The 12,127-nt window shown below is 40.7% G+C and overlaps 1 protein-coding gene across 9 annotated transcripts in view; it reads left to right on the forward strand.

The window, feature by feature from the left end:
• Positions 1-12,127, forward strand: part of LOC142365597 (polycomb group RING finger protein 3-like) — a 115,189-nt gene that overhangs the window by 35,297 nt on the left and 67,765 nt on the right. For 4 of the 9 annotated variants that reach the window (XM_075446516.1, XM_075446514.1, XM_075446508.1 and 1 more), the window contains exon 2: positions 7,587-7,627. The exons of 1 other annotated variant lie outside the window; for it this stretch is intronic. The gene's annotated coding sequence lies outside the window, so the exon portion shown is untranslated. Of the gene's footprint in view, positions 1-6,535; positions 6,750-6,799; positions 6,860-7,586; positions 7,628-9,902; positions 9,925-12,127 lie in introns of those variants that run through there. 4 more of the 9 variants (XM_075446510.1, XM_075446509.1, XM_075446511.1 and 1 more) reach the window with 3 other exon arrangements.

Consider the following 12,127-nt stretch of genomic DNA (forward strand, 5'->3'; position numbering starts at 1 on the left):
GGGGGGAGCTGGGCGGCGGGAACTCACTCGCGGTGCCAGTCCGGGAGAGCGGCTCTCTGGGTCGTGCGGTTTGTGTTGTGCTTTTCTCCTCATCTGTATCGTTGTTGTTCCTGTTTCCCTCTGTTTGCTGTTCTGTTAAACTGCCCTTATCCCGACCCACCAGTTTCTGCCTCTTTCTTTCCATTCTCCTCCTCACGCCGGCGGGGGGAGGGGCGGCCACGTGGCACTTTTGTTGCCGGCTGCAGCCAAACCAGAACATCCAGTATGTCAACTGGTGTCTTTCTTGTATTGGGGAGCCCAAAAACAACATAGTATTCCAGATACGGTCTCGCAAGTGCCCAATATATGGGAGTAGTCACTTTCCTTGACCTGTTGGCTACACTCTTGCTAATACGGTCCAGTATGTGTTTGGCCTACTTTGACACAAGGTCACACTGCTACCTTGTGGTTGTCTTCTCCACCAGACCCACAGGTCCTTTTCTGCAAAAGCTTCTGGGCAGTTGGCCCCTAGTCTGTTGTTTTGGGTGGGGTTATCCCATCCCAGCTGCAAGACTTTGCATTTGCCTTTGCTGAGCTTCATGAGGTTTCTGTAAGCCCGTTTTTCCAGCCACTTGAGTTATCTCTGAGTATCAGCCCTGCCCTCCAGCCTGTTGACTGCTCTCCCATTTGATAACCTCTGCAAACTTGCTGAGTGTGTGCTCTGTCCCATCGTCCAGATTGTTAATAAAGATACTAGACAGGATTTGCTCTGGTTCTCTTATCACAAAAATAAATGGAGATTAAATTGAAGTTTGAACTTTCGTGCACCTGTTGCAGGTTAGCTGTTACGCATTTACAAGGTTTAGAGGCAATTCTAGTAATTTCATTCACTCATCTTCTGTTGGAGCAGCTGGGGCAGGGTTGTCAGAAAAACTAAATTGAAACTGTTGTTGGTTGCTGAAATCTTAACTAGAGGCATAAACAAACTTTTTTTTTTCCCCAGACTCTTTCAATTATAGCTTCAAGTTTGGCTAGTGTTGGCTTACTGTAATCTGGACTACGTTAAATTTTACTGGAATGTCTAACAAAATTGTAGATGGCCAATCAGTTAAATTTTACCACCTTCCTAACTTTTTGGCAGCTGGTGGCTCCTGGCTTCTCATGACAGACTTGCTTTGTAGCAGTCAATCTTTACTCATCTATCATTGTGCCTGTTCTAATAGGTGGAGTTAGATGGCCGAGCATGTGAATTTTTGAAGGCTTCCTAGTAAATATCCAGCAGTGTTGTCTTTGATTGCTATTTAGAGGTTGTTCTTCTTCATCCTGTTATTAGAAATACAACAATATCTGCATGAGAATGGGAGCCGATACTCTTTCCTGATTAATAGAGGTCAGTAACTGCTTCATAAGTAGGTACAAAAATCCCTATACTCTACTATATAATATTACAATGTTATTCGCTAGAGAGACAATATTTCCTAGTCTCTGTGAATAAGTGGTTGGCTTCTGTAGATGCAGACATATGTATAACATCCTATGTAACTGGGTTTTTTCATTGTATGTAGAAGTGATATATTTGTTCTGTGAAGGAAGTTGGCTGATACATGTATATGATGGGAGGGAGGAAGGAGAAGATCTCTTCAAACATAACAACTAAAACTTAAGTTCTGTAGGAGTTGATGACAGCCTCACTTAGCTTCTAGCTTCTTTGGGGTGGTCTTTTTGAGCCTTGATTATCTTGCATAAAGTCATAGAAAGCCATTAATACAAATATGCACCCTTATTTAGCTGACAGCTTTTAAAGCCAGAAGTCAGTTGGTAGATAGAGTCCCTCATCTGTACTACAAAAGGATGTTTTAATGAAGATTAAAATAAGACTTGGGTGAAGGTTGTCCTGTGTCTATTACTTTAGTAGCTCAGCTACTTTGTAGCAGCATCTCACTGCAGACTTGATTTTGAAGGGACTTTGTTATTCATGAGTCTGAGGGCTCTCTTTAGCCAACCTTTAATTACTGGAAGTCAAAGGTCTTTCCATCTCTTCATGATACATGTGATTTGAAGCAAAGTGCCTTTGTAATGACTTTTAATTTCTGACTCTAAATTCTGAACAGAGAATGGCATTGTAACATTCTCCTCCTAGTATGTTGCAAATTCTTTCTGTAATAGTGGTGGAGTCACCATCCCTGGAGGTGTTCAAAAGAACGTGTAGATATGGCACTTCAGGACATGGTTTATCAGGCATGGTGGTGTTGGGTTGACGGTTGGACTTGAACTTAGAGGTCTTTTCCAACCTTAATGATTCTATGATATTTTGTCAAGACTGCATTTTGGAATAGTTCACAAAAATGAATATTTTTTTCCTTCAAAAGCCTGCTGTCTCTATAAATAATTTTGTTTTGTGAGAATGAACTAGATTTTATTTAGAGAAAGTTAAAGTGGTATTAATGAAAAAGGTTACCCTTGAGGCCATGCTGTACTTACATAGTATTTCTAAAGATTTAGAAAGCTCTGACCCTTCAAGGCCCCTTCAGATTTTTTAACAGATGTATTACATCTTGATGCAGGTATGAACTTGTTTTCTCAGCTCTAAACAGAAGAAATAGAAGAACACAGAGAGTAATTTGGGTTTAGATAAGCTAGTGATCATTTGTCAAAAATCAAAAACTGGTTTAGTAGGGCCAAATCTGGTTGTTCACAGATTTTTTTTCTCCAACTATAATCCTGTAGAAAAGTTTTCCCCTTCTCTTGTGAGGTAGAGATTATTCAGCACCCTGAAGAGTGTTAGGCTGTTCTTCAGACATGAGCCAAGACCCTATCCCAAGTAATTAATGGTTTGAACAGTCTAATACATTTTAATTGAAAAGAGGCAGCTGAAATGCACCTTGCTTAACTGTGTTGGAGATTAGCTTCACAAACAGTGGAGCGAAGCTAATGTCTTGCTGCTGCCAAAGGGAATTTACAACTCTTCTGGCTGTGCAGTCCAGCCTCTTGCCTTGAGCCGTTCCTAAAGTGTCCCTAAGCTTTAAAGCAAATCTGCTTGTGTGGTAGGTGCTGCTTGAGTAAGACTCCATGTGAAATAAGAGCTTCTTTGAACAATACAATGATCAGATTACACAGCTTTGATAATCAAGGCAACCAGATATCAGGTTAAAATGGTAGCATTTTCTGTCAGGTTTTGTTGTGAGAAAACCTAGTGAAGATTGAATTTTGGAGTTGAAAGGTGTAAAGGTTTTCCAAAGTTCTGATTAAACTTTACTAGTATAATAATGCATAGCATGGTTATAATATTCATAAAAGTAGTTTGTGCATGTACAGCTACTGTAGAGTAAATCCCATAACTACAGTAATATCACTTTTAAACCTCAAAACAAGTGCAATTATTTTTATAGTGCTTATGAGACCATCTTTTCTAATGTGGAACTGTCACAAATGGGAGAATTTATTCAGCCAAATTTCTCCTTTGATAAAAAACTATTTCAGAAGGACATTGTAGCTTCTTTTGAAATTATTATATGACCAAACTCATGTTTTATTTGTCTGCCCTAAACTTGTAGCTACTGGTTCTTATCTATGCCCTTCAGTACCATGGTTATCTCATGTAAGTATCATGAAGTTCCTTTTGTGGTGTAATAACGTTCCTGTTGTCTTTTTGGAGAAAGTTGGTGGGTTGTATTTTTTTCTTGTAAAACCTTTCAATAGATTTGTAGCTTTCTGCCTTCTCAAATTTAATGTTGCTTGGAAAAACCTTGGTAACAAAACCGTATTAAGTGTTTGGTATAGATTTTGTCATTATCCTGCATAGAGGTAAAATCCTCGACCAGCGGACACCCAGTGCTATCTCTACTCTTAGTACTTTCTTGTTGCAATGTTGCAATGCAGACTCATGTTTTCTTTCATCTATGTTTGTAATGAGTGGAAAATCAGAAAGTTGCAGCTCTGTGCTGTGGAGAAAATATTTTAGAAACACTGAAGGGCAGAGAGGCACCTCATTCTAAGACCGTTTTAATTGCTCAACAAAGAAAACTTGTTTAACTGTCATGCAGGATTCCAGTGTGATGATCAGAAATAAAGTTTCATAAATGGGCATTTTCTAGTGAGCAGTTTCATTAATATGAAAAAATCATTATCCTTATTCTATATTTTGTATTGCATGGGCCTGTCCCAAAGAAATTCTCCTGGTTGCTGTTGATTTTGTAAAAAACCTACTAAAATGTCATTGTAATTGTTAGCAGTTTCTTTCTTATCTTCTTAAGTACTCCTCCAAAATCCAATTAAGATTTCAAGATTTCTTCTTCCTGAGTTTCACAGGCTGGATGTAATTGAGGAACCTGTGTTGAGGTATCATAGAATAATTTTGACTGGAAGAGACCTCTGGAGGTCATCTGGTCCAACCCTCTGTTCATAGCAGGGCTGATTTCAAGGTTAGGACAGGTTACTCAAGGATGTGACCTGTTGAGTTCTGAGTATATAAACTCTCTGTACAACCTGTTCCAATGTTTGACTGCTGTCTTAGTGTGCTGATATTTGAAGGATCTCTGAATGTATGTGTGCTTGTGAATTAAGAGAGTGAGGGTACATGTGTTTTCACTAGTGAACTTCAATCTTGATCAGCCAGAGAGGAGAAGGGAAACTTGACTAGCTGTACTTATGTTTTACGTGAGTTCTGGTAGTGTTATATGTGGGTGTTGTTAAAGGCAGTTTGTGTAGCTGGCCAAGTTAGTGTCCTCTGTGAGAGTGTGTGTCACTCAGCCTTGTTACTGGTTGAACCCACAAACAGGAAAGCAGCAGCCACATCCATTAGCTTGGGACAGAGAGACCCCTGGGCTTGTCTCCAGCGGACAGGCAGGAGGAATCCTGGAGTCTGCCAGAGGCAGCAGCCATATAGCGTCCCTTAACAGTGTTCACCCCTGCTCTGGACTCTCATGAGAGAAGGCTAACTTCTTGTCTTGCATTAAATAAACATTTGGTACAGATGAGAACTTCAGTTTGCCAGTCTATCAGGTTACTAAGAGCAGTCCGAGCAGTTTGGGTAGTCCTGTAAATACAATATATGTTAAAATGCTAGCACTCACTTGGCCCTGAACTTGTTTGTATTAAGGGTTAGTAAGTATCCTTGCCAAGTCACCAATAGCTGGTCTAGACAAAAAAAAAAAAACAACTGTACTTCATTCTTAGCTTTCATAATTGTCCTGGGTTCAGCCAGTTATGGGGGAGGGGGCGGGGGGGGGGCTGACCCCACCTGGCCAAACAGAGCAGGGTATTCCATACCATGTGCCATCATGCTGGGTTCCGGTGGGGGGGGAGCTGGGGGCGGGAACTCACTCGCGGCTCGGGAGCGCGGGTGCCGGTCCGGTCCGGGAGAACGGCTCTGTGTGTCGTGCGGTTTGTGTTGTGTTTTCTCCTCATCTGTATCGATGTTGTTACTGTTCCCTTTGTTTGCTGTTCTGTTAAACTGCCCTTATCCCGACCCACCAGTTTCTGCCTCTTTCTTTCCATTCTCTTCTGCACCCCGGCGGGGGGAGGGGCGGCCGCGTGGCGCTTTTGTTGCCGGCCGCAGCCAAACCATAACAATAGTGCATCATTGTCTTCTTGTATTCATAGCATGTAGCATATGGTGATATAGGACCAGTTTGGCTTTTTGATTTTCCCCTCTCGAGAAGATAAGCACTACTCTTTCCTTCCATCTGTATTACAACATTGTTGTGTTCTCTCCAAGTAAGGGGAGATATTTAATAAACCCTTTTAGAAAACATCTTCATTGATCATAAGCTTGTGTTGCGATGTGTTTTCAAAATGGTCTGGTGATAAACCTGCAATTCAGTTTCTTCAACCACAATATAAATTAGGATATTTTTTGCTGAAGGAATGGATTCTGTTGCAGCAGATGCATCCTCAAGTCCATTCTCCTCTACAGCCAAAGGATTTTCTATTCTCTGTGTGAAGTTTTTTGTTGTTGGTACCAACACAAAAGCATTCAATGCCACACTACTTTGCTTTCTGTGTGGCAATGTTTAACATTTCTTTGAATTTTCTCTGAATGTGGTAAAAAAAGTACCTGAAGGAGGTGCTGAGAGATCGTTCAGTTGCACTGCATTCTGTTTTTCACCTATTGCTGTCATGAAGTTTCATTGTCATAGTGTTTATCATTTCCTTAAGCAATATAAAAACAAAATTAATAATTGCAGGCTATGCCTTTGATTTTGATGGAGGAAGATAAAGAAGCAACATTCATTGTTTGCCTTTATAACATCTGGATATTTCCTGTGCAAATTAACTTTAAAAAAAATGCCTTCTTTTGTCAAGCTGAAATGTTTATGTGATTATCCTCTGTTTGGAAAGTGATGGAAAAAAATATTTTTTTCTTTTATGTTGGAAGATATGTTTATTCTGGAGATATGACAGATTTCCATCTGAAAATTTTTTGAAAATTCAGTGAAATGGAGAATAGATACTGTTAAACGGATTTTGAGAATAATACTGCTTGCTGTAGATCTTCAAACCTAAATCTTCTTATTAACAGACCAATCATTTTCTTTTGTCGTTCTCATTTGTGCAGATGTGGTGGGTTGACCCAAGCTGGCAGCTAAGCACCACACAGCCACTTGCTCGCTTCTCCCCACCAGCGGGACAGGGGAGAGAGTAGAAGAGGAAAAGAAGGAAAACTCATGCATTGAGATAAAGATAATATCATAAGCTAAGGAAAGAAAAAGAAGAAAGAAAAAACAAAAAAAAAGGATGATGCAAAAGCAATCACTCGCCACCTCCTACAAGTAGAGTGATGCTCAGACACTCCCTGAGCAATGTCTACTTACCCAAAACCCCCCTCCCCTCTGATTTTATTGCTGCTGCATGACGTTATATGGCATGGAATATCCTTTCGGTCAGTTCAGGTCAGCTGTTCTGGTTGTGTCCCCTCCCAACTTCTTGCACACCCCAACCTCTGCTCTGTGGGGCAGAGTGAGAAACAGAGAAAGCCTTGACACTGTGTAAGCACTGCTCAGCAATAGCTAAAACACTGGTGTGTTATCAACACTGTTTTGGTCACAAATCCAAAATGGCACTGTGCTGCCACAGCTCTCTTCCTCCTACATAAGCTCTGCTACCCATAATGGGCTCCAAGCTGTCTGTGGATGACACTGTGTGTGTTGTGATTGTTAGTGGTGGCTTTGGAGGTGCCAGCCAGCTGAAGTCCTGGGCAATCCCCTTTGTGCTGGTGGTTAGCACCATACAGGATGCTACGAAGAACATTAACCCCATCTCAGCCAGACCCAGTACAGCAGATAATTGATTTTTTTCTGGTATTTTTGCCACCACGTGGTATCAGGTCTGCTTGAATTTTGGGCTGTTTTTACTTTCCTGTAGTAGGCTTGTCCTTTCAGAGAGGATGTTACATGGGTGTTTCCTGAAATTCCTTTTTCTTCTAATTCTGGCAGACTTTCCTTTTTTTTTCTTTATCAAAAATAAATATTTCTTTTTCCTTTGAGTTGTTTTGAATTAATACATGTAGGTGGTGGTAGGTGAGCTTAGTAGTTTCAGATTTCTATGTGGTGGATGAATTTTAAGGAGTTTTGGATGCTAACTTTCAGATTATTTTTCTGTCTTTTCAGGTCTCAGGATGGCAGGCTGAAAAGAAATGCAGTTTTAAGAGGTATGCCTCTACTCTGCTCTGGTGAGACCCCACCTGGAGTACTGCATCCAGCTCTGGAGCCCTCAGCACAGGAAAGACATGGACCTGTTAGAGTGGGTCCAGAAGAGGGCCACAAAAATTATCATAGGGCTGGAGCACCTCTCCTGTGAGAAAAGACTGAGTTGGGGTTGTTCAGCCTGGAGAAGAGAAGGCTCCAAGGGGACCTTATAGCAGCCTTCCAGTACCTGAAGGGGGCCTACAAGAAAGCTGGAGGGGGACTCTTTACAAGGGCATGTAGTGATAGAACAAGGGGAAATGGCTTTAAACTGAAAGAGGGCAGATTTAGATTAGATATAAGAAAGAAATTCTTTACTATGAGGGTGGTGAGGCCCTGGAACAGGTTGCCCAGTTGTGGGTGCCCCCTCCCTGGAAGGCCAGGTTGGATGGGGCTTTGAGCCACCTGGTCTAGTGCAAGGTGTCCCTGCCCATGGCAGGGGGGGTTGGAACTAGATCTTTAAGGTCCCTTCCAGCCCAAACCGTTCTATGATTCTGTGATACTGTTCCTAGCCTCAGTGTGGTATAACATAGCATTATTTAGAACCAAAAAGAAGAAATAATGTTCTCTGTTCAAACAATCATTTTGGCATATTGGCTGGATCTTTGGATCTGATTGATTGTTTTTTGTTTTGGTTTTCATGTTCCATCTATTCAGAAGTCTTCCTCTTTTACTCCTCTCCAGTGTTGATATGTTGTGTCTGAATAATTCAGTGCTTTACAGCTGCTAGCAAAAGCACTCTCCTAGAAATTAAATTTGCTAGTTCTTCCCTTATCAATTTCTGGATTCATTCAAGAAATTGTAGGGAATCTGTTCCCTTTCTTACAATTTGGAACAGATTTTAGAAAAATAGCCTTTTTCTCATTCTCACAGAAAGCTAGGTCTCATTCAGTCTTTTTAGTACTCATTTTTCTAATTTTTCAAAAGAAAACTTTTCCTTCTCTTCAGGACTGAGTCAGGTCTTTGAAACTTTAGAAGGTCTTCTATTTCTTTAAATAGTCACAATGCAAATTTTTTGATTCTGTCTAAAGAATGGTTACTAGTGAAAAGTACTTATTTTTGGGGTTAAAAATAGCTCTTCACCTCATCACAGAACTCCTTGTTTCACTGGCTTCTAAGCTCTATTTGCAAGGGTCCTAAAGAGTGATCTAACCTGCAAAGGGCTGATTTCTCACATTTCATGTTTCCTGATTTCTTTTTTAGTAACTGGGACACAAATTAATTTTAAAGAGGTATCCTCTATCTGAGAAGAGTTTTGTCATTTAAAAACTGTGTAATTGGAGTGGAGAGTAGCTTCCGCTCTTCCAATAATGGATTTGAGGGTAGGGGATCATGTTATGACACTGGTTCTCACTTACTGGCTGGGTTAAGAGTAAGATGTTTCTGATCAAATGCCATTATGCAGTAGATAAAGAATTTCAGACAGTTATTTACAGTACTACTGAGTTTAAGACTTTCTGCTGTAGCAGATTGTTTAAACAAGTAACTGAGTAGCAGAGCTAATGAAGCTTTGTATCCTACAGATTTGTCTTGATTCGCTGTGACTGACTTTTTAAACAAGTTATGCTAAGATTTTTCTGTAACTCTTCACTAATCGCTACAAAACAATATTTTGGATAGAGGTTTGGTGGCAGCTGAAGGTCTGCTATGTTCACTTGTGGAAAACAGACATTCAAAAGCAGAGGGTAAAATTGCACATGTTCAAGTCCTGGTCCCTCCTCCATGGCTATTTGCTTTTATTTAAGAACGTAAATATCTATGAGATTTCCGCCTGTGAACTTGACTGCAATCATATGAAAGGTTCAGAAGTTCTTGGGCATGCATCTTGTGTGCACTGATTAGTCACGTAAGCATTGTTACTGAAGGAAGCCAAACTAAAAACATCTTCAGTTAATATATGTGGCAGCACGCCACAATAAGTTACGGCAGTCACAAAGCAAGCAAAAGCAAGCAGAAGAAGCAGCAGAAGCAGTTTATTGGTTAATCATAACATTTTTATATCCCCTTGTCCCCCACCCCCAGAGTCTCATTGGTGAGGGTCTTTTGGCATGTAGCTCCTTTGTTCTTCTGATTGGTCATCATGTGTCCGTTCACACGACCTTCATGCTTATCAAAGAGTTGGATTTTCCCATGCTGTTTCTTCATTCCTTTCCTCCTGTTTTTCAACCACAGGTGCACAAAATAATTAGCTCATAGATATGGCTCTATTCCATCAAGACCGTCAAGGCCGCCCGCGGCCCAGCCGATTCCCACAAATATATGGGTGTGTATTTCCCATATTAACTCCAGTGCACTCTAGTGAGTGTATAAATTAGTCTCTAATCCAGAAGGTTGACTTTGGAGATGTTATTATTTTTTTTTAAAATTAAGAATAAGAATTTGATGCAAGAAAACTTTAGTCTAGGTGATGCTTTGCAAAGGTAAACTTATACTCTCTTCTTGTAACTTAAAGCTACAGCTACTTTCACCTCTAATCTTTTTCTGCTAGTTGTAAAAGCAACAAGGTTTAAACGCTGTGATCATGATAATTAAGTAGAGTTGATTTCTATATAATTATGGCCAGATATTGTTTTCCTCAGGTACTCAGTGCAGCTTGAAAACAGTCCAAAGGATAAGAAATTTGTCTTTCATATCACTTGAATAGACCAATGCATGAGGTATTAATATTTGATTCCCTGCTTAATAGGGGTGAACAGTGTGATTTCATCTGTTTTGCAATTTTAAATAGATTGAGCTTTACATGGGCACTTCCTATTTATTTGGGACAAAACGCATTTAAACTTGAATGCAGGTAAGAATCTGGGCACTAGGTCAGTAGATCATAGAGTCAGGAGGGATGGGATAATTTCTTCCAAATCCATCTCTTGTTTAACAATGACCATAGGACTTCCCTCAATTACAGTTATTTTTTGAACTATCGGAAAGCATAATAAGTTGTGTTTCAATGTTACAAGCCACCTTACAACTTACATATACTGGAAATATGTATTTACTATTCAGAGGTATTTCTTTTTCCTTTTTAAATTCAAAATAAGATTGGATTATGTGCTCTGAAAAAGTTTTCAAATTCACTTTTGGCTTCCTTTTGGACAAGGTGCTTGCTGATTAAGAAGTAGGAAGATGGGATTTTTACAGAGCCTGTTGCCTGCATTCCAAAATGGGGATGGGGACTGTATTACCTTTTATCTCATACCTTTTTTTGAAAGATACTATTGTAGAAGGAATTAAAAGGAAAGCTTGGATTTGCCTAGAGAATAAGGTTAGTTAAAGCAAGATGGCTAATCTCAGTCTTCCTAATCTAAGCTTTTTTTTGGACCTTGTATTAGCTTGCTATATAGTGCTGGTCCTTATCTGTCACATATCAAATTAATTACCTGTACAGAAAATGTCAGTAGTCTGAGCAGAAGAAGGTTACTTCAAGTGGAATTGTCCAGAGAAATTTAGCTGCTGGTAAACATGCTTTTCACAGTATCATTTAGGTTGGAAGGGACCTCGTGAAATCATCTAGTCCTCAAGCAGGGTCAACTAGAGAAGGTTGCCCAGGACTGTGTCCAGTCGGGTTTTGAATATCTCCAAGGATGGAGACTCCACAGCCTCTCTGGGCAACCTGTGCCAGTGTTTGACTACCCTCACAATAAAAAAAAAAAAAAAAAAGAGTCTTTTCTTCTGTTCAGCTGGAATTTCACATGTTTAAATTTGTGTCAATTGCTCCTTGTCACTGGGTACTACTGAGAAGAGTCTGGCTCCCTCATCTTCATTCTCTCCCATACAGTATTAACACACATTGATAAGATCCCCTTTGAGCCTTCTTTTCTCCAGGCTGAAGACTCCACGCTCTCTTGTCCTGTCCTCATGTGAAAGACGCTCCAGTCCCTTAATCATTTTAGTAGCCCTGCACTGGACTTGCTCTGGTAAGTCCATATCTTTCTTGTACTGAGGAGCCCAGAACTGGACACAATACTCCAGATGTGACCTCACCAGTGCTGAACAGAGAAGAAGGATCACTTCCCTCAACATGCTGGCAACACTCCTCCTTATGCAGCCCAGTATACTATTGGCCGTCTTTCCCACAAGAGCACATTGTTGGCTCATGATCAACTTGTTGTCCACCAGAACCCCAGGGTCCTTCTCTGCAGAGCTACTGTCTATCCAGTTGGGCCCCAGCATGTACTGGTGCCTGGGGTTATTCTTCCCCAGGGGTAGGACTTGACATTTCCCCTTGATGAACTTCATGAGGTTCCCCTCTGCCCAGTTCTCCAGCCTTTCAAGGTCCCTCTGAATGGCAGCACAACCATCTGGCATATCAGCCACTCCTCCCAGTTTTGTATTGTCTATGAACTTACTGAGGGTGTCCCAGCATCTAGGTCACTGATGAAGGTGTTAAACAGTATTTACTCCAGGACTGACCCCTGGCATACACCACTTCTGACTTGCCTCCAACTGAACTTTGGGCCACTGCTCACAAC

Source organism: Opisthocomus hoazin, chromosome W (assembly GCF_030867145.1).
Source record: "Opisthocomus hoazin isolate bOpiHoa1 chromosome W, bOpiHoa1.hap1, whole genome shotgun sequence".
Lineage (NCBI taxonomy): Eukaryota > Metazoa > Chordata > Aves > Opisthocomiformes > Opisthocomidae > Opisthocomus > Opisthocomus hoazin.